The sequence below is a fragment of the Peromyscus eremicus genome, chromosome 4, assembly GCF_949786415.1.
Source record: "Peromyscus eremicus chromosome 4, PerEre_H2_v1, whole genome shotgun sequence".
Lineage (NCBI taxonomy): Eukaryota > Metazoa > Chordata > Mammalia > Rodentia > Cricetidae > Peromyscus > Peromyscus eremicus.
This window is the reverse complement of record NC_081419.1, coordinates 135,748,448-135,768,493: the sequence shown is the minus strand read 5'-3', so window position 1 is coordinate 135,768,493 and position 20,046 is coordinate 135,748,448.

The following is a 20,046-nucleotide window of genomic DNA, read 5'->3' as shown; positions in this document are numbered from 1 at the left end:
GTATCCCCCCTCCCCAGCCTCCTGCCCCCTTCCTTCCCTCCCTCTCTTTTTCTCCCATCTGTGGGATTCCAGGCACAGGTGTTTGACACAACTTCAGGCTCAGCAAAGTGCCTGAGACCCTGTTAGCAATGCCATGATAAGGCATGTAAATTCTCAGCACCTTCTGACACTGCTCAAGGCCAAGCCTTCAGCGAGACCTGTTTGATTATTCCAAGGCATGTCGCTGCCCAGAAGGCCAGCTGGTATTTATAGGAAGCTGAGAGTTAGGTACTGGGGGAAAATGTGTTCCAGACTGATGCACTTACTTTCAGATAGAATCGTATTCTCTGAAAAATGGCACAGGATGTTGAGCTGATAGGAAATTCACCACGATTGTATGGCTCACTGGGCTTGCATTGTGGCTGAGAAAAATCATCTTGTTGGGTTGGGGAGATGACAGTGACATCTTCTCAGCCGGCTAGTGATAGATGTTTGAGGACAGACTGGAGACGAGGCTGCATTCTTCTTCAAACTTGAAATCACCGAGTTGCATTTTAAAGTAAATCAACAGAAAAGAAGGGCACGCTGACAGAAACATCACCTAGGCTCAGCCCATCGGCCGCTCGAGCAGGTAGACGAAACAGAAAGCTTTGAGATAAGTGTGCAGAAATTCAGAGAAGCATCTTGTCTGTCATTTGTAATGGCTAAAAACTTTGAGGAAAATATATTCTCATATGGAAGGGTTTGGAGGAGGTAAGTTTGATCAATCAATCATCTAATCAGTTGACTGGCAAGTAATCATCATTCTTACCTTGTGCCTGGCATTGTGCTTGGGGCTAAGGAAATACAGTCAAAGACGATCTTAGAGTTCTTGTTAAGTTGCTCATGGAAAAACAAGTTTAAGGCAAACATATATATATATATATATTATATACATATATATATTATATACATATATATGTATGTTATATATATATATATAAACTGCAATATAGTATGGTGAGGGGTCAGGGTGGGTGGGAGGCTAAGGTTCCATCTGTAGGAGACGAGAGAGGAACAATGTAGATTTTTTTCTGAGAAGATAAGTCATGCTGGTAGGTGGCAAGCTAAAGATCTAGGGAAGAAGAGGGCATTGTGAGATGAGCCCCAGCCAGGGTTGGAGAGAAGAGATCATTGTGTAAGGTTGTCCTGAGTGCAGCAGAAATCACCTTCATCAGAGCGCATGTGATTACTTACTGAAAATCAGGCCTGCTTACTGTTGACAGGCCCTATCATTGAAGTGGTGTGAGGGGGTCACTGGAACATCACCTGATCTCAGCCACTCCCCATCATGTACCCCACAGCTAGCTGTGTGTCACTCTGCCCTAGTATTGTGTGGAAGGTTAGCTGAAGGAGGGACTCCATCTAAGCAGTTGAGGGGAAGTCTTCATCAATGTTTGGAGACTTTCCAGCATGGCTGTTTGGGGTCATTTGTGTTCCTGTGGTGAACTCCTCACCCTGCTCTTGTAAGTAAGCCTAATCTACTCATTGCTTCCCTAAACTGGACTCTGGTAGAATTCTGGTTTGTTATTTGTGCTTTGTGAGAGAAGACATTGATGAGAGAAAGTCTCCCTCCATTTCTTCTTATCACTCATCCCCACTTGTAGTTCATCTCATCAGCTCAACCAGAACTTCCTTCCTTCCTTCCTTCCTTCCTTTCTTTCTTTCTTTCTTTCTTTCTTTCTTTCTTTCTTTCTTTCTTTCTTTTTCTCTCTCTCTTTTTCTTTCTTTCTTTCTTTCTTTCTTTCTTTCTTTCTTTCTTTCTTTCTTTCTTTCTTTCTTTCTTTCTCTCTCTGTCTCTCTCTCTCTTTGGTTATTTGAGACAGGGCTTCTCTGTTTAATAGCCTTGGCTGTCCCAGAACTTACTTTCTAAGCCAGGCTGTTCTTAAACTCAGAGATCTGCCTGCTTCTGTGTCCCAAGTGCTGGGGTTAAAGGAATGCACCACCATACCTGGCTAAGAAGTATTTCCCTCTCTGTCTGTCTGTCTGTCTGTCTGTCTCTGTCTTTCTTTTCTCTTTCTTTTTTGTTTTTGTTGTTATTTTGAGACAGAGTTTTTCTGTGTAACAGCTCTGGCTGTCCTGGAACTCGCTCTGTAGAACAGGCTGATCTCCAACTCACAGAGATCCTCCTGCCTCTACCTCCCGAGAGCTGGGATTAAAGGCATGCACCACCATACCCAGCTAAGAAATATTTTTCTCTCTCTCTCTTTCTTTCCTCTTTCTTTCTTTCTTTCTTTCTTTCTTTCTTTCTTTCTTTCTTTCTTTCTTTCTTTCTTTCTTTCTTTCTTTCTTTCCTCCTCATCCTCCTTCTTCCTCTTCCTTCACCTCCTTCTTCCTCTCTCTTTCTTTTGTGGGTGCTGGGACTTGAACCCGGGTTCCCTAGAAAAGCAACCCATCTCTTCAGTTCAACCAGAACTTCTGAAAACAGCCCATGCCAGCATTTGAGCTCCTTTTTCTGGACTCATCCTCTTGTCTATTTTTGCCTGAGACACATGCTGGCCACTTTTTGAAGACTGGGACCCTTCTCTATAGCCACCATAGCAGCCAGACTCTGACAGGACACATGTCTTATGAGAGGTATTGGCTGTCTTATTGTAACAGCTACCCTTCTAAGAGTTTTTCCCCCCCTCTGAAATGGTAAACTGTATAAAGACTTGTGCCCACCCCAGGCTTGCATGTGACATCCGTGGATAAAGGAGCTGTCACTGGTTCTAGGCAGGAGTTTCTAGTCAGTATGTGGAACTGGCAGATCGCAATCAGGAAAAATGCAGACAGGACTTTGACTCTGTCATCTCAAGGCATGGCCAGTCTGATACCAGCAGCTCACTTGCCCCCTGCCCCCCTTCCCTGCTGCTAAGCAGCTGTGTGTTGTATATGGGCGTGCTAGGTTTCCAGTTAGATGGAAAACATATCATCCCTTTAGCAAACATTTGTGGAGTCCCTATGCTGTGTCCTCTGGTAGGATTGCCAGCAGTACTCCTCTCCCTCCCCTCCCCCCCTCCCCCTCTCCCCATCTGCCTCTCTCCCCCTCTCGGGCTCTAGAAGCTGCCTTAAGGAGAGCAGCAGCCCATCTTCGCTCTGAGCAGAATGCAGAGTGGTCTCTTTCCTTGTTTGCTCCCCACAGATCCCTGTCCTCATCTGAGCCCATGAGGTAGTCCTCCAGCTTGCAGGAAGCAGCGATGCCCACCGTTTAGCATCTGCTGCTCTTACACAGTTGGAGCTACCCAGCAAGATCTGTAGGCTAGATGGCTGAAACCACACGCTTGTTTTCTCAGACTCCCATGTCACTGTTCTGCCTAATGCAGTTTCTGGTACAGGCTCTTCCCCTGTTTGGCAGTCAGCTGCCTTTCTACTGGGACCCCACGTGGCCATGTAGAAAGAGAGAGCTCTCTTCCACAGTCTCCTCCTCCCTTGGCTTTACTTCTTCCTCTTCCTCCTCCCCCTCTTCTCCCTCTGGATATCTTCCCTCTCTCTTCCTGTTGTTCTCTTAGATTGTATCCCCTCCTCCTCCTCTTCCTTGTCCTCTCTTTCCATCTTCCTTCTCCTCTTCCTCTGCCTTCTCCGCTTTCCCCTTCTGCCATCATCCCTGTTAAGACCCTGCTCTTATTCCTCATTCAACTTAACTTACCTCCTAAAAGCCAAACTCCAAATGTGACCCCACTGAGACTTATATCCTCAACTTAAATATTTGGGGGTGGAGTGGGGGGGTTACAAGCCAGCTCAAAACCCTGCCCACCTCCCTGTCTGACTCCTGATTCCTGACCCAGGCCTGAGACTTGGTCCTCTGAGTGAAGGTATCACTAAGGATGTAGATGGTGGTGGCCAAGGAGGAGGGGCTCAGGTGAAGTAGCTTGTCTCATCCAAACAGCTTGAAGATGGGTGTTTCCTGTCAAGCTCTATATAGCAGGTACAACAGTTCTCCTAAGCTGACTCATTTATTTGGCAGGTGTATCATGCAGCTTTCTACAAGGTAAATTGTGTTGCTGTGGTACAAGCTTTGTCTCCTCGTAGAGAGGAGAAGTCACAGGGGATGTGCATGCGGACACAAGGCAGACAGAGAGGAGCCTTGACTGGCACCATTGCATGGTGGGTGCTCTAAGGGGAGTGTCATTAAATGCATCCTAAAGCAAGTGTTCAGGGCCAGGTGGCTGGTTCTTTTAGACACGATTTCCTTATTTATCCATAAGCTGACTGTTGTCATGAGGCAACCTCTGTCTCCTCTGATAAAACTTCACAGAGAAAAGAATTTAGCCTGATTTTAAAAAAAATGCACATTTGCACTGGCAGGAATCCCAGCTGATGATGCTGCTATCAGAGAGGGGACCAGTGGGCTTGTGGGTGGTTTTCATTGAGCTGATGTTGCCTGCTGGGATCAGATGTATTGAGAACCCTAAAAAACAGGGCCCATCTTTCTCACTATCACCAAGCTCCCAGGCTTGGTGTCCCTTTCCCTGCTTTGTCAGAAGCAAGTGTAGGGAGATGATACTTAAACTTATCTAAAAGACTTCCTGCTGCAGTGGGCTCCAGGCATGCTGAAAGTAGCAGTTTAGAGGAAGGCTTCCCAATCTGGGGACCCCTTTTTTTCAGGCTGCTCAGGCATTAATCTGAGGATGTAGAACTTACTGTCATGAGTCAGACCATTCCAACATGCACAATCAAACAGTGCAGGAGAAATTTCAAGTATTTACTAAATGATTTGCTAACACATTGTCATGGAAACTGTTAATCCTTGAGGGGTCTATTCTTGAGTGGCTTCTCTGACATATGCTTGTAAGAGCTGAGGACACTTGTATTCCAATGAGCCTCAAATCAAATGTTATTTTTCAGATTTTATTTAAGAGGAAAATCTGCCCATCATTTTGGCTCTGAGGGCTGTTAGAATAAGGAAAAAATTTCTCTGACACTGGCTCTGAGTTTTATCAGGTCCAAGTGCTGTCTATCGCTACCTAATTTCTCTATGCTCCCATGTTAGTCATCTTTCCATGACAGTAATAAAATATCTGAGATAACCACCATATAGAGAGAAAAAGATCAGTTTGGCTCACAGATTTGAAGGTTGAACATCATAACTGCTAGGCCCTGTTTGTGATGGTAAACCATGGTGATATGACTGGTGGAACAAAAATGGTTTTCTTCAGTGTGGTGTTTTGAATGTGGCTCCCGTAGGCTCATATATTTGCATACTTAGTCTATAGCTGGTGAACTGTTTGAGAAGGATTAGAAGGATTAGGAGGTGTGGCCTTGTTGGAGGAGGTGTATCACTAGGGGTGGGCTTTGAGGTTTCAGAAGCCCATGCCAAGACTACTGTCTCTCCTTTTGCCCGCCTGCTTGTCTGGATCATTATGTAAAACTCTCAGCTATGTCTCTAGCATCATGCCTGTTTGCATGCCACCATGCTCCCTGCCATGATGATAATGGACTTAGCCTCTGAAACTATAAGCCAACTCCAACTAAAAGCTTTCTTTTGTAAGGATTGCCTTGGTCCTGGTGTCTCTTCATATCAATAGAACAGTGACTAAAACTACCAGAAAACAAAAATAGAGCTAAGAAGGGTTCAGGGTCTCACATTCCCCTTCAAGAGTGCGATCTCATTGATCTAAGGATCTCCAGTGATCTAAGGACCTGTCCCACTTCCTAAAGTTTCTACCACCTTCCGATAGCACCAGCCTGGGAGACAGTCAACATCTAAAGCAGGTGTATTCAGCCTGTGTCTCCAGGGCCTGAGTCTCAAGATAGCTATGAGTGCAGCCCAACACATCTGTAGATAACAGTATTATGTTGAAATGTCAGAAGATTGCTTACTGCAGATGTAAAGTATGGTGCCTCATTACTTTTAAATATTATTTTTTATTTAAGAAATAGGAAAGTTCCTATTTGATACATATATTTGGTAAAATAAATATGGAACAATGGAAAATGCACACAGGAAAAAAAGTAACAGTTGTGTGTAAGAACACATTGGTGATTAATGTGCTTGCTTTTGGTTTTATCCTTTCCTTGTTCATATTTATGTATCTGTGTGTTTTAAACACAATTGGAATAATTATTTGCATGATAGATTATTTCATATCCTGCTTTATTATTTAATGTTTGATTAAATAATGTCCCTACACTTCAGATTATTTAGAAGTCTAAATTATTGATAACAGCGTGCGCTTCAACTGCACGTGTATATCACTACTATTTAGCCAGTTTCCTATTGTGGCTGAACACTTTCGGATTCCTTTGTGTGCTTATGAATAATGCCATACCAGATATCCTTGCATGTAAGTCATAAAATATCTTCTTATAAGAGAGTTACTCTGGAAAGTGCTCAGGATGTTTAAACTGACACACAGGTGCCTAGACTTCATTCTGGGAATCTTGCAGTGACTTATGTCTCTACCAGCAGAAGCTGAATCACAGCCATCTTGCCAAAAGGATAGATAGAGCTCAAAAGAGAACAGCTCTTCTATTGGTGTGGCACAATAACACCTCTCTGGAGAAGAGGTAAAGAGGATCTACCCCTTCCCCTAAGGTTTCACCAAAGTTGACTCTGAGAAAGCCATGAGTTTATTAGGCTTGCTTACCTAGCAATAGTGAGGAGTTATGGGCAGGAGCATGGGTGGCCTTAAAGCTGCTACACTGGAAGGACTGTGCCCAATAAGGATGATGACCAATGGCTGTGTAGCTGGAGCCCTCTCCACTAGCCATTCCCAGAGAACCCCAGGTTATGTACAGTTAAGGCAGAACTGCATACAACTGGTTGGGAGGAGTGGCTAGATACTCAGGTGAGGGTCCCATGACCCTCCTTGGCACCTCCTTCTATGAGTGAATGTCAACAGTCACCTGGCCCAACTATGATCATTGTTTTGCGAGCAGAGCCAGCAGAACTCCTGAAGACGGTGGATGGTGGCTGTGAGAACCATCCTGTACAACCGAATATTTTGTTGTTTTAGCACTTGCAGCTTGTGGTAAAGCCATGATTGCGGTCATCTGTGGGAAGGGAAAGGTGCTAGGTGGGAGAAGAGCCAAAAGGTATGCCTGGCAAGCCAGTCCTGTGGGAGAGGGTGTGTGTTGGTTATGGTTCCCACTGCTGTGACAAAACACCTGTCAAAGCAGCTGAAGGAAAATCTGATGGTTAATGTTAATTATTCATTTGATAGAATCTGGAATCACCCAGGAGAGGAGGTATTAGTTAGTCTCCAGACGTGCCTGTGAAGGGTTGTGTTAATTTACTGGGGAGGATCCATTTTATAAGTAGGCAGCACCATTCCCTATGCTTGAGAAGTGAGTATATAAAAATGGAGAAAGCTAGCAGAACAAGAGACTCATCACTCTCTGTTTTCTGATCGTGGATGTGACATGACCAGCTGCTTCCAGTTCCTCCTGCCTTGACCTCCCCACCATGATGAACTAGACCTTGAACTATGAGCCAGAGCAAACCTTCCTATGTTTCAGTTGTTTTGGTCAGAGTGTTTTGTTACAGTAACAGAGAAGAGAAACCAAGGCTTGTTTATTTTGTTGCTCAGTTTGGGCATACAGCATCATGGCAGGGAAGTTACAGAGGCACGAATCTGGGACAGTTTGTCACAATGAATGCTGGCACTCGGCTTGATTTTTCTTTTTTATTAAGTCCAGGACCCCTGCCCAAGGAATGGTGTCAGCCCATTAAGGTGTGTCTTCCCAGCTCTCATAACCTCATCTAGATACTTCCTCATAGACAGTATTAGAGCCTTGGTTCCCAAGCAATTCTAGATCTTGTCAAATTGGTAATCAATATCAACCTTCATAGGATGTTTCATTCTTCTGTTTTGAAGTGAAGGAGGCCAGGTTTCTATGTGGGGAGTCGCCATCTGCCCTGGAATAGCTGCAGATATGGAAGATGTTTCTCACCAGAGAAGACAAGCTAGTCAGAATGGAGGCTCTGAAGTTACTGCCTCATGCTGTCTCTCAGCTGGCTGAAGGCCATTGCTCCAACACCTGCCTCTTTTTCTGGCTGACCCTTCCTTAGTCCTCTAGACAGGTATACCATATCCCCTGCTTTACACACCCAAAGTGACATAGCAGGGTCCATGCATAGCTCCTGCTGTCAGCTCTCCATGTTGTCACTCTCACAGACGCGTGCCAGATGCACATGGTGTATGGCATGAGGACAGATGTGCCCCAGGGAGTCTGTCCTGTGCTTGCTGCATCCTGCCCTGTTTTGTCCACCCTGTAGCTCACAGCTGCAGGTGCAGGGCTCTCCAGACAGCTGCAGTCATCCGCATCCTGTCTGGGCTCCGTCCTCTCGTCCCCTCCCTCTGTCCTACACTGGGCATCTCCAAGGGCCGTCTTGCTGGGAGCAGCTGTTGATTCGGATTTTCATCAGGACTTTTATAATTAAAATTCGAAGCTCTTCAGACATTTGCGTTCCATTACATTGAAGGAGCAGCTGTTAAAATTTGAGGTAGGGAACCAGAGGCTCGTGCAGTGCGCTTGGGGTTAGATTAATTAAGTATGTAGATGTATTTCCTCTTCTCACAGTCTGGGTACAGGACTAGGAAAGCAATCCCCACCGTCTCTGCCCTGCCCTAGTTCCTGTATGCCAGGCATTATGCTATTCCATATCGCTTGGTAGACTCGGAAACTAACTGTATGTGTGGGTCAGAGCCTGACTCTGCTCTTTGTTGTCTGAGTAACCTTGGGAAAGTTACTTCATCTCTTTGCAAAATGAAGAACACATAGAGGCCTGAGTACAGTCCATGCATAGATCAGTCAGAGTGCTCTAAAGGAACAGGCCTCTTAGAGTGACTCTATGTTAAAAGGGGGTTTATTAGATTGGCTTGCAAGATGTGTCCAGCCTTGGGTAGTTCAACAATGGCTGTCTCACACTGGAGAGACAGAGAATCCCACAGTGGCTCAGTTCACAAGCTGAGCACTTCACAAGCTGATGTCTTAGCAGACCCAATCTGGTACTGAAGGCTTGGAAGATTCCCAGGTAGCTGCTGGTCTTCAGTCTACATTGGCATCCTGAAGGAGTTGGTTCTAATATTGGTGAAGGAATGCCGCAGGAACAGGATAGATGAACTTGCCAGTGAGTGTGAGGGCAAGTGGGCAAAAAGCAAAGTTTCCTTTTTCCATGTTCTTTTATATGAGCTTCCAATAGAAGATGTGGCCCAGATATAGGATGGGTCTTCCTGCTTCAAATAATTGGTCAAGAGCATTCCTTATAGGATGTAGACCTGACTGGGTTTTAGTTGATTTCAGATGCAGTCAAGGTGAAGACCAAGATTAGCCATCTCTATGTGCCTAACTTCTGTTTGCATCTATTACTAGAATTTCATCTGTGCTCTCAACAGATTAGCATCATATCCGAATTACAGAAGAGGAAGGGAGCCCTTTGCAGGTCAAGTCATAGGTGTGCACAGGGGCCTGCTGTGGAGGACCTGCTGGGGGTAGAACTGTAGCCAGTCTGTAGGCATTGCTCCATTGTCCCACCATGACTGGCTTTTTCCTGCTCTTCTCTCCCAATCTTGGTGCTGCTTTGTCCATGTGGTCTTGCCTTTTGTCCTTCTCCTTAACCAGGATGATGGCTTCAACTCTGGAAGTTAACCAAACCCCACATTAGATCTGTGGCAAGTGGGACATCCCAGAAGAATGAGGTTTCTTATTTATTGGACCCTCAGCTTTTCCTGTCTTTTCTTATCATAGACATCTGAAGACATGTCTATAGCAACCTTAATACCCCATCTGTGTACTGTCACCCTACTGTAGCTTCTAGGGATTCTAAGAAGTGAATCACATATACATACACATGCAGACACATGGAGACACAGAGACACACACAAACAAACACACATGGAGATACAGACACACAGACACAGACAAACATACATACAACACACACACACAGACACACATATACACACACATGGAGACACAGACACTCAGACACACACACAGACAGACTCACTTACCTGCCCCACAGACACACAGACAATCACACACATAATCACATATACACACTGGAACATAGACACACAGAACCCATCACACACGGAGACATAGACAGGTAGATGTAGCTGGGGTTATCTCCTGGTCCTGCCTAGCCCACAGTCAGGACAAATCTCTCTCACCCGCCAGTCCCGCAGCCAAGTGAACACACAGAGACACTTATATTATTTAAACTGTTTGGCCTAATGGCTCAGACTTCTTGCTATCTAGTTCTTATATCTTAAATTAACCCACTTCTATTAATCAATACCTTGCCACTTGGCTCGTGGCTTACCAGTACTTTACATCCTGCTCCTCATGGCAGCGGCTGGCAGCATCTCCCTGCCTCAGCCTTCCACCTCCCTGCATTCTCCTCCTCCTTATCCCACCTACACTATCCTTCCTGCCTGGCTACTGGCCAATCAACATTTTATCAATCAATCATAGCAACATGTAGACACACAGACACACACACATGGAGACACAGATAGACAGACACACACACACATGAATAGACACAGAGAGACACACACAGAGACACATGCAAACATGCACACACACGGAGACACAGACACACACATGGAGATACAAACAAACATACATACAAGACACACACATACAGACCCCCACACAGACACACAAACACACATACACATGTGGATACACAGACACACACAGACTCACATACACACAGACACATACACAGACACACACATGGAGACACAGACACAAACACACATAGATACATACACAGAGCCACACACATACACACACGGAGGCACAGACACACAGACTCACACCTCCCACAGACACACACCAACACAGAGAAATAGGCACGCACACACACACACACAGACTCAGATATACACCAACACATAGACATATACACATGGAGACACCGACACAAACATACACAGACACATACACACATACACACACATACACGCACGGAGACACAGACATACAGACCCCCCCACACAGTTCCAGAGACATAGACACACAGACTCACACATACAGGCACACAAACACAGACATTCACATACAGAAAGACAGACACATACACAGAAACACAGACACACACAGAGACACAGACACATAAACACACATATATACATGGGTACACACAGACACACACACGGAGGCACAGACACACATATACACAACTCACACATACAGAGAGACATATGCACAAAGACATATGCAGACACATACACACATACACAGACACACATACAGACTCAGACACACACACACACACACACACACACACACACACAAAGATAGACACATACAGACACAAACGCACGTGGAGACACAGACAGACACATACACACACACAGTCATACACACACAGAGACACACACACACAGGGAGACACAGACACCCACACAGATATACACAGACATACATAGACACAACACACTGAGACACACACATACACACGTACATGGAGATACATACACAGACATACACAGGGAGATACACACACTGACATACCTACAGAGACACACTGACACACACATGGAGATATAGACACACAGAGACACACAAAGACACATGCACACAAGACCCACACACAGACCCACACACAGAGAAACATGCAAACACATACAAAGGCATGCACACACACACATACACACACAGACACACATAAACACACACACCGACACAGAGACACACACAGACACACATAAATATACACAAAGACACATAGACATACACACACAGAAACACAGACAGACACACAGACAGACACAGACCCATACACACACAGACGGACACACACAAGAAGAAGCACACACAGAGACACTCAGACCACCCCCCCCCACACTGACATACACAAACATACACAAGAAGAAGCACACACAGAGGCACTCAGACACACACACACACACACACACACACACACACACACACACACACACACCCCTCAGCAGGAGAACCTCCTTTTCAAGATACACTCTGTGAGGTAACCTGGAGCTGCAGTAGATGCAGCCCCCCTTCAATGGCTGCTCCATCTATGTGAACAGCGACAATGTTTGTGGCACCTGCCATTCCTAGCTGTGAGCACACCAAGCCTGGCTGCCACCCTGCTGGGGCTTGACATACATTATTTAACTTCATCCCCACAACAATCCTATGGGGAAGTATGATTTTTCTGTCTACTGCAGATGAAGAAGTGAGATCTGTAAAGGTTCAGAAACAGATCCCAGGATTCATGGAGCACAAGCATGAGGCTGGGGTTGTTGTTTGTGTAGTGCTGACACACCCTGTGAGTTTACTCCTGGGAATATCATCCCTTAGAATGCATAACACTCTGGTCCAAGATTCTCTGGCAAGTGCTTCCAGCAGGAGATTTCTGACTCCCTGTGAAATATGTCCCCCTCATCCCTTGTTGAATGCTGTTTAAGTTTCTTGAAGCATCAGGTGCAGTGGAATGAATTGCAGTAAGAGTGGCTTTGAGATAAAAAAAAAAAATGTTCTTAGCAACCTGGGCTGACCTGCTGGTTTCTGGAGAGGAGCCAAGAAAGGGGTCTAGACTGACATGACCCACTGCTGTATCTGTGAGGTGGAGAAGGTCAATGCCAAGGGTCTAGGCTCCTGTAGGAATGAGGAGAAGAGGAGAGGATGCTGGTGGGTGAAGTGTGGGAAGGACATCCGTGGACATTACATTGGAGAAAATTGTTTTCCATTCTTTCTAGTCCTCTGCATGTGAGGAGACCTTCTCAGTGTTGGGGTATTAGTAATGTGCTGGCCTTCCAATACGGATGATCATTTTTACCGTAGAGGAAGCAGGTTTCAGGATGAAAGCCCTAGGCGAGCAATGCTATCAGTCAGGCAATGCTATTCATACTATCAAGCCAATGTTTACTTTTCCCTGTCCCCCTCCCCTTGAATTTGTCTTTAGCTTCATGGTCTGGTTTTAGTGAGTAAGCCTGTCATTCATTTGTAGTAGTAATATAGAGATGCCCTTTAAGTAACAATTCAAAATGAACTACATTTTTTTAAAAGTATAAACTAGGAGTAGGGGAGATGATTCAGTCAGTAAAGTGCCTGCTTCAAAAACATATGGACCCAAGTTCAGCTACTGAAAATGATGTAAAAAGATGAGCATGGTCAAATGCACTTGTAATCCCTGTGCAGGGGAGGTTGAGATAGGTGGATTTCTGGGGCCTGCTATCCATCAACTTGAGTTGAACTGGTGAGCCCTGGTCCCAATGAAAGACCCTGTTTGAATCACAATGAGGGTATATCTCCTGAGGAATACATGAGGTTTACCTTTACATGCATGTACATACACATATCAAACTTGCATACACATACATTCATGTGCGTGCACACACATATGTGTCTCCTAAATATTGGTGTAAGTGGCACTAGCCTTTCACAGAGGCTCAGGAGAGTTTTGCTTAGAAGCCAGAACTTCTGTGAAAATAAGATTTGCTGGCTTCAACATTTCACTATTTGTAGTGTTTGGTTGCCATTTGAAAGGTGCCTCTCTCTTCTGCAAAATGTGCCATGTGTCCAGTAATTCTTATGTTATGGCCATGACACACCTGTACTGGATATCTTGGAGGCACTTCACCAGTGTGCAAGCTTAGCCCATCCCTGCGGTAGAAACTCAGAGACCCCTGAGCCCAGCCCAATCTGCATCTAATAAGTTCTAACAGGATTTATATAACCAAAAAACTTTGAGGACCCCAAGTGAAATCTTGTGAACACAGACTTGTCAATCAAAGCCCTCTTCTGTCCAAATCTCTGTTTGGCACCATAAGTTCACCTAAACCTTTTGAACCACTTTCTCTTTGCTGTGTAGTGAGGTTAATGCAGCCATTTTAGGGGACTGCTGTAAGGCTCGGCCATCTCCCAGCTGTGATATTCTGTGTGCATTTGAGCCATTGTGTGTAACCTCAGCTTTCTTCACCTTGGAAATGTCAAAGTGATTTCACTTGTACTTAAGCCCTCATGGTGAAGAGATTGAATTCTTATATGGATTTAGGGTATGTGGGCCCCATTTTGTCTATTTTGCTTCTACATTTGTACTTTTGGAATCAAGTTGTTTTTGTTCCCAGGGATCTCAGGTGCAGCCTTGGATGCTGGCATGCATTGTGTAGCCTGTTCATCAGACCGTGGCTGCTGCTCTGCTTCTATTACCAGAATGGAAGGCTGTTTTACACACGGGTGCCATGGCCTTCCTCTGCTGGCTATGTGCAGCATAAAGCCCAGAGATATCCCAAGACTTTGAAATTTTGTAATTGAAAAAAAAAAAAAAGAAGAGGAGGAGGAGGAGGAGGAGGAGGAGGAAGAAGTAATATTAAAAGGCAGACATAAGTTGCTGGGCGGTGGTGGCACACGCCTTTAATCCCAGCACTCGGGAGGCAGAGCCAGGCGGATCTCTGTGAGTTCGAGGCCAGCCTGGGCTACCAAATGAGTTCCAGGAAAGGTGCAAAGCTACATGGAGAAACCCTGTCTCGAAAAAAAAAAAAAAAAAAAGGCAGACATAAAAGTGGTCAGGGGAAATTCTTATATAAATCCATAGCATTTACTCAGAATACCCAGTTTAGCTTGAAACAAAGGGGGTACTGATGATATCAGACACTTTCTACCAAGGGCATCCTGGACATGCCTACAGAACATGTGGGCTCCCTGGAATTAAGGCCAAAGGCTCCGGGTTCTTTCGAACTTTATTGAGTGACCTTGTTCAGTCATCTGGCTTCTCTAGGCTCTAGTTTTTCTCAAAGGCAAAACAGCAGTGATAATGAACCTGCCTCTTGGGACTATTATTCGGATGACTGGGAAGATCCATGTGAGAAGTGTGTTGTCACCTAGCTGGTGGTGTGCAGGCGTTGTGTACCCATCTGTCACCTGGCAAGTTATGTGCAGGCATTTCCCACTGTCTGGAAGCCTTCAATCAGTTTTAATCCCTGAGGTCTTGCATATTTAGGAGGTTTTTCTGTCATTTGACTTAGAGATTGCAAATCCATGGGCCTTGAGCCCAGCTCATGGCACAGAAAATGCACTGTTCTGAATATACTGTGTTCTTTAAACATAGCTATGGGATGCCTTCTGATAGGATCTGTATTTGTCATTTTCTTGAGAATCCTATCCCTCTGTATTTCCCAGCCTGTGACTTCATTCATTTTTATTGTCTGTGAACAGAGATGCCTGGTGGTGACCTTTAATGTTCTTGATTTCAGTTAGCATCTCCAGTGCTGTGGATGCGCATGCTGTAGGTATGACTGGTTCTCCCAGTCATACTTTAGATACACAAATGACATTCGTAGCCATGGTTATAGGGCAGAGGAGAAAATGGGAAGGTTTCCCTGACTCTATTATAGAGCTTTTCAGTCTACAAAAATGGAATATTTGTCTCTTCACAAAAGAGGTAGGCATTGGGGACTACAGGAGTTGAGAACACCATAGCTTAGGATGGGGGTGCTATTTAGAGAAGGCTTCCCTGAGGAAAGCTTGATGCCTCAACTTCACTTCCAAGGGTGAGGACACCCTAGGGTCCGGGTGGTTTAGACTGTACATGTCTACAGAGATGGAGGTTTGAAGGCTGCATTAAATGCTGCAGTGTGGTTGAATGGCCTCAGCCAAACTGTGCAGGGCTGTTGATGCTGGGGTGCACAGTGGCAGCAAGGGAGCCATCGGAACCATCACAGTCAGACTTCTGCAGGCACCAGTCCTCTCCTCCAGACTGTGTTACTGCAGGAGAATAAGTGAAGCACCTACTAGTGATATGGGTGAGGCAAATGGAACCTGCCAGGGAGGCTGAGATATTGAGGGAAGGTATGGAGGGACAGGTTGGGAAGAAGGTTGACACTGTCAACTTTAGATAGGAAGGCAAGGACTGAGGTGTTTGTGGCATAGTCAGGTGGGTATATTAGGTAGGTAGGTAGGTAGGTAGGTAGGTAGGAAGGTAGATAGACCAACCTGAGTTTAGTGGAGAAGGTTAGAATAGTGATATGCAGTTGTGGTCATTGTATGGGTATTGTTATATGGGCTTGGATGTGGTATTCAAGATAAGGAGGGGAGGACTGAGTGATGAGCACTCTAGTGAAGGGTTCAGGAAGAATAGAAGAGCTCAGCAGTGGGGATCAGCAGAGTAAGCTGTAGTCTGGAAGAACAGCACAGAAACAGTGTGTCCAAACTCCAGAGGTGGGGATGGGGCACCAACTCTGTCAACACTGTTCCTTGAGTCAGTGCGATGAGGACTGAGATCTGACCTTCGGATTCAGCCAGACAGGTCAGAGGTGACCTAGAAAAGGATGGTTCATTCTCCTGTTGTGTGTGAGAACCTGGGTAGCAGTTACAAGGGACACCAAGGGGACAGAAACTCCAAGTTTGTTTTTCCTTGTTCTCGGAAAGAGCAAAGAGATGATGACTAGTGTGACTTCGACACACTTCTGTTTTGAAAGAAAGTAAGGTAACAAAACCATTATTTCAGCAATCTTGGAACATGGAGATTTAAAAAAATAAATCCCCTAACTGTACTTGCTCTGTACAATCATTGGTTTACTACTTGGATTTTCCTAGCGTATAGGTTTGTCTTTTTGTTTTTTTTTGTTTTTAAACCTACTAGAAAGACTAGCTCCAGCTCATTTGGTATCTCGCCTTTCTTGCTTAACACTCCATCACAAGCATTTTTCTATGCTGTCTCTCTGCCACGGTAACCTCAGTGGTTAAAATTCACATGATCTCATTAGGACCTGTTCCCAACCTCCATATTTCCTGTGGAATCTGAAGCTAATGAAGGGGCTGAAGCAAATGTCTGTAAATATTTTGTTGTTTTGCAAACACAGGCACTCTTAAATCCAGTTTAATGATTGCTCAGTTTAATTAAACCCTCTTGGTCTTATTTGTTACCCAGTTCTCTGCACTGATTAGAGCCCGGCCTGAGCGGAGACATTCCAACGTGTGTTGCAGCTTCTTTCCTTTCTCTCTCTTCAACGATGTGATGGGAGAAATTCAAAAGCAAGAACGTGAATCTGTTTTGTGTATTCTTCTGACCTGAATTGCACAGTAGCCTTTTGTTTGGATGAGGAGTTGCAAATCTTTTGTATGTGTGTGCCGCTTGCACCCTTTTGAAAATGCATTAAGATGTTGTTTCTAGTTTAGAACATTTATGTGCACAATATAGTGAAATTTGGTTATGCTGTATAATCATGTAACCCATGACATTTGCATGGGGGGTGTTTCTTCCCTTACCCTAAAAATCTCTTTTCTCATCTTTCCTTTTCTATCAATTTCCCACTCACTTCTCTCCCTGATGACCCTCTGCTCCAGGCAGCAAATTCTCCACTTTTGGACACTATAGTTTTGCCATTGCTACCATTTTATATAAAAGGAACCCTAGGGTGTGTGGTCCTTTGTGCTTGACTTTGTCATTTAGGCTATTCTTTTCACGATTTGAGCATCCTGTGCATGATCTAGGCTCACGCTGGGGACTCTTTCACAGTAAGGATCTACAATGCACTTACGTTTTCCTTCCTCTCTCCAACTCACCCCATTCACCTTGTTCAAACTCAAATTACTATGACTATGATAGCCTGAGAGCTCCTGTGAGTATGCTGCTGACACTCTAGCCCTTTCTCAATGCTGTGGTCCCAGGGTGGCCTTGCGTGGTGGTCATAAGCTCTGACACAGTGGACTGGAGTCCCAGGAAGGGAATGGCCTCTGAGATCAACACACTGGGGATTCCTTAATGACAGAGTTACCCTTCAGTAATCCTTTAAGGCTTCTGTGATGAAGCATGTTTGGCGAGTGATTCCTAGGCACAGTGCAGTTTATAAGATCTGTTCCACTGGGGCTGGGGAGATAGCAGAATCTGTGCAAACCGAAGGACCTGAGTTAAATCCAAAGGTCTGGTGTAAAAATCCTGGGTGTGGTAGCATTCTCTTGCAGAATTCTAATTTTGAGGAGGGCAGAAACAGGCAGATCCCTGGGGCTTACTGGCCAGCCAGTGTAGGCTATTTGGTGAGCTCTAGGCCAAGGAGAGAGTTAGTGTCACAATAACAATGTTGATAGCTCCTGAGGAATGACACCCACTGTTGTTCTCTAGCCTTCACAGGCATGTACACATATGTACACACACACACACACACACACACACACACACACACACACACACACACATCAGTAGCCACTGACAGTGCTCTGTGTTGAATGGGTGGTGGATGGGAGGGTCTGAGGTCTTCTTGACTAACTACAGGGATTTTCCCCCATTCTCTTTTAGCATTAAGTCTTTGACTTTAATTCAAATGATGTGTTTTTGAGTAGTAGGGATTTAATGAGCTAATATTTGCAAAATAAAGCCTACAGTTGGCACCTAACATATTCAGCAAGATGTTTCATGGACTGGCATCTATTGCTTGCCAGATCTGAAGCACATGCAACTCATTTTTGTTTATTTGTTTTTTAAACTTAAGGGCTTGGGCCACCTGGCCTTAGCATTTTCCAACTGCCATTTCTGGTGGGGCCCCCATAGGAGCATCATCTCACACCTTAGAGGCTTAGTCTCTTCATTGCTTCATCATCAGCTTTTAGCTCGACATCCCAGCTCAGATGGTGGGGTCCAAGTGCTCTTGGTCTCAGGAAAGGAGAAAAACCCAGGGAAGGAAAAGCACGGGGCACATCTATTTCATCTGCTTTCCCTACTGCTGTTAGCTGTGCTGTTTGAGATGACTCTGTATTCCCAGCTGCTGACCACTGCAAGGGCCATCCCTTGTGGTTTCCTTGATTGAGAACCAGCCCTGAAAGGTTGGACAGGTTCTCCCACAGCCTGTAAAGAGAGCACAGCTCCAGGAGTGTTTGGTGTTGAGTTTCAAGGCACAGGTTATAAACTTTTAGTGCTGCCTTGTTTCCTGATGGCTGGCCTTAGCCTGAGATGGAGGAGTGGATGCCCTTCCCCAGGCAAGGTCTGTTTTATGTTTAGGGAGTTATGTGGATGATACAGCATGAGCTAGAAGGGCCTCTTCGGGAGTTCTGAGTGGGAAGGATGCTGCAGAGAGCAAAGGGCTGGTTTAGGCATTCAGGGCACTTCAATTCAGCCTCTTCCTTTTAGAGACCTACCTGATGAAGAATTTACATGTGAGTATACATGCCTTCTACCTGTATATGTGTTCTTCACCCTCATGGTGTAGTTCATGCTCTGCCAACTGTATGCCAGCTCCAAGCAGTGGCTGGGACTTTGTTTCCCTTCATCCTGAACTGCAGACACTGTCAAAGGACAAACTGTAACTATGAACAGCTGTAAGACAGAATTTTGGAGGGGAGACGCTGTGGTAGTTTGAATGTAGTTGACCTGCGTAAGCTCATAGGGAGTAGCACAATTAGGAAGTGTGGCCTTGTTGGAGGAGTTGTGTCACTGTGGGGGTGGGCTTTGAGGTCTCCTATGTTCAAGCCACACTCAGTGTGGACACAGACTCCTTCTGCTGCCCGTGGGTCAAGATGTAGAAATCTCAGCTCTCTCTGCAGTGGCATGTCTCCCTGCGTGCTGTCATGCTTCCCACCATGATGATAATGGACTGAAAAAGCCCCTGAAACTACAAGACATCCCCAATTAAATGTTTGCTTTATAAAAGTTGCCAAGGTCCTGGTCATGGTGTCTCTTCACAGCAATAGAAATCCTAACTAAGACAGATGCTATTCCAATAGAAAGGAGAGTTTCCATGGGGAGACCTGTCTGTGTGGGGTGTGTTGGCTTGTATCTGAACTATCCCCCCTCCTGTGTTGGTGTTTTGAAGTTTGTTCTCTAGCTGGTCGTGCTGTTTTGGGAGGAACAAAAGGCTGAGGAACCTTTGGGTGCTGGGGCCTGGCTAGTAGAAATGAGTCATGATTAAAGGCAAGTCCTCTGAGGTTGTAGCCCAAACCCTGCTCTCAGTTACATTTCCTGCTTCCTTGTTCAGTGTGACGTTGAGGAGCCTCTGCCACATGCTCTTCACTGTGGCGTCTCCGTCATGAAGAACTAAGAGTCTCCGGAACTGTGAGCCAGAGTAAATCTTTTCTACCTTCAGCTGTTTCTGCCAGGTGCTTGGGTAATGCTGATACAAAAGTAACTACTGTAGAGTG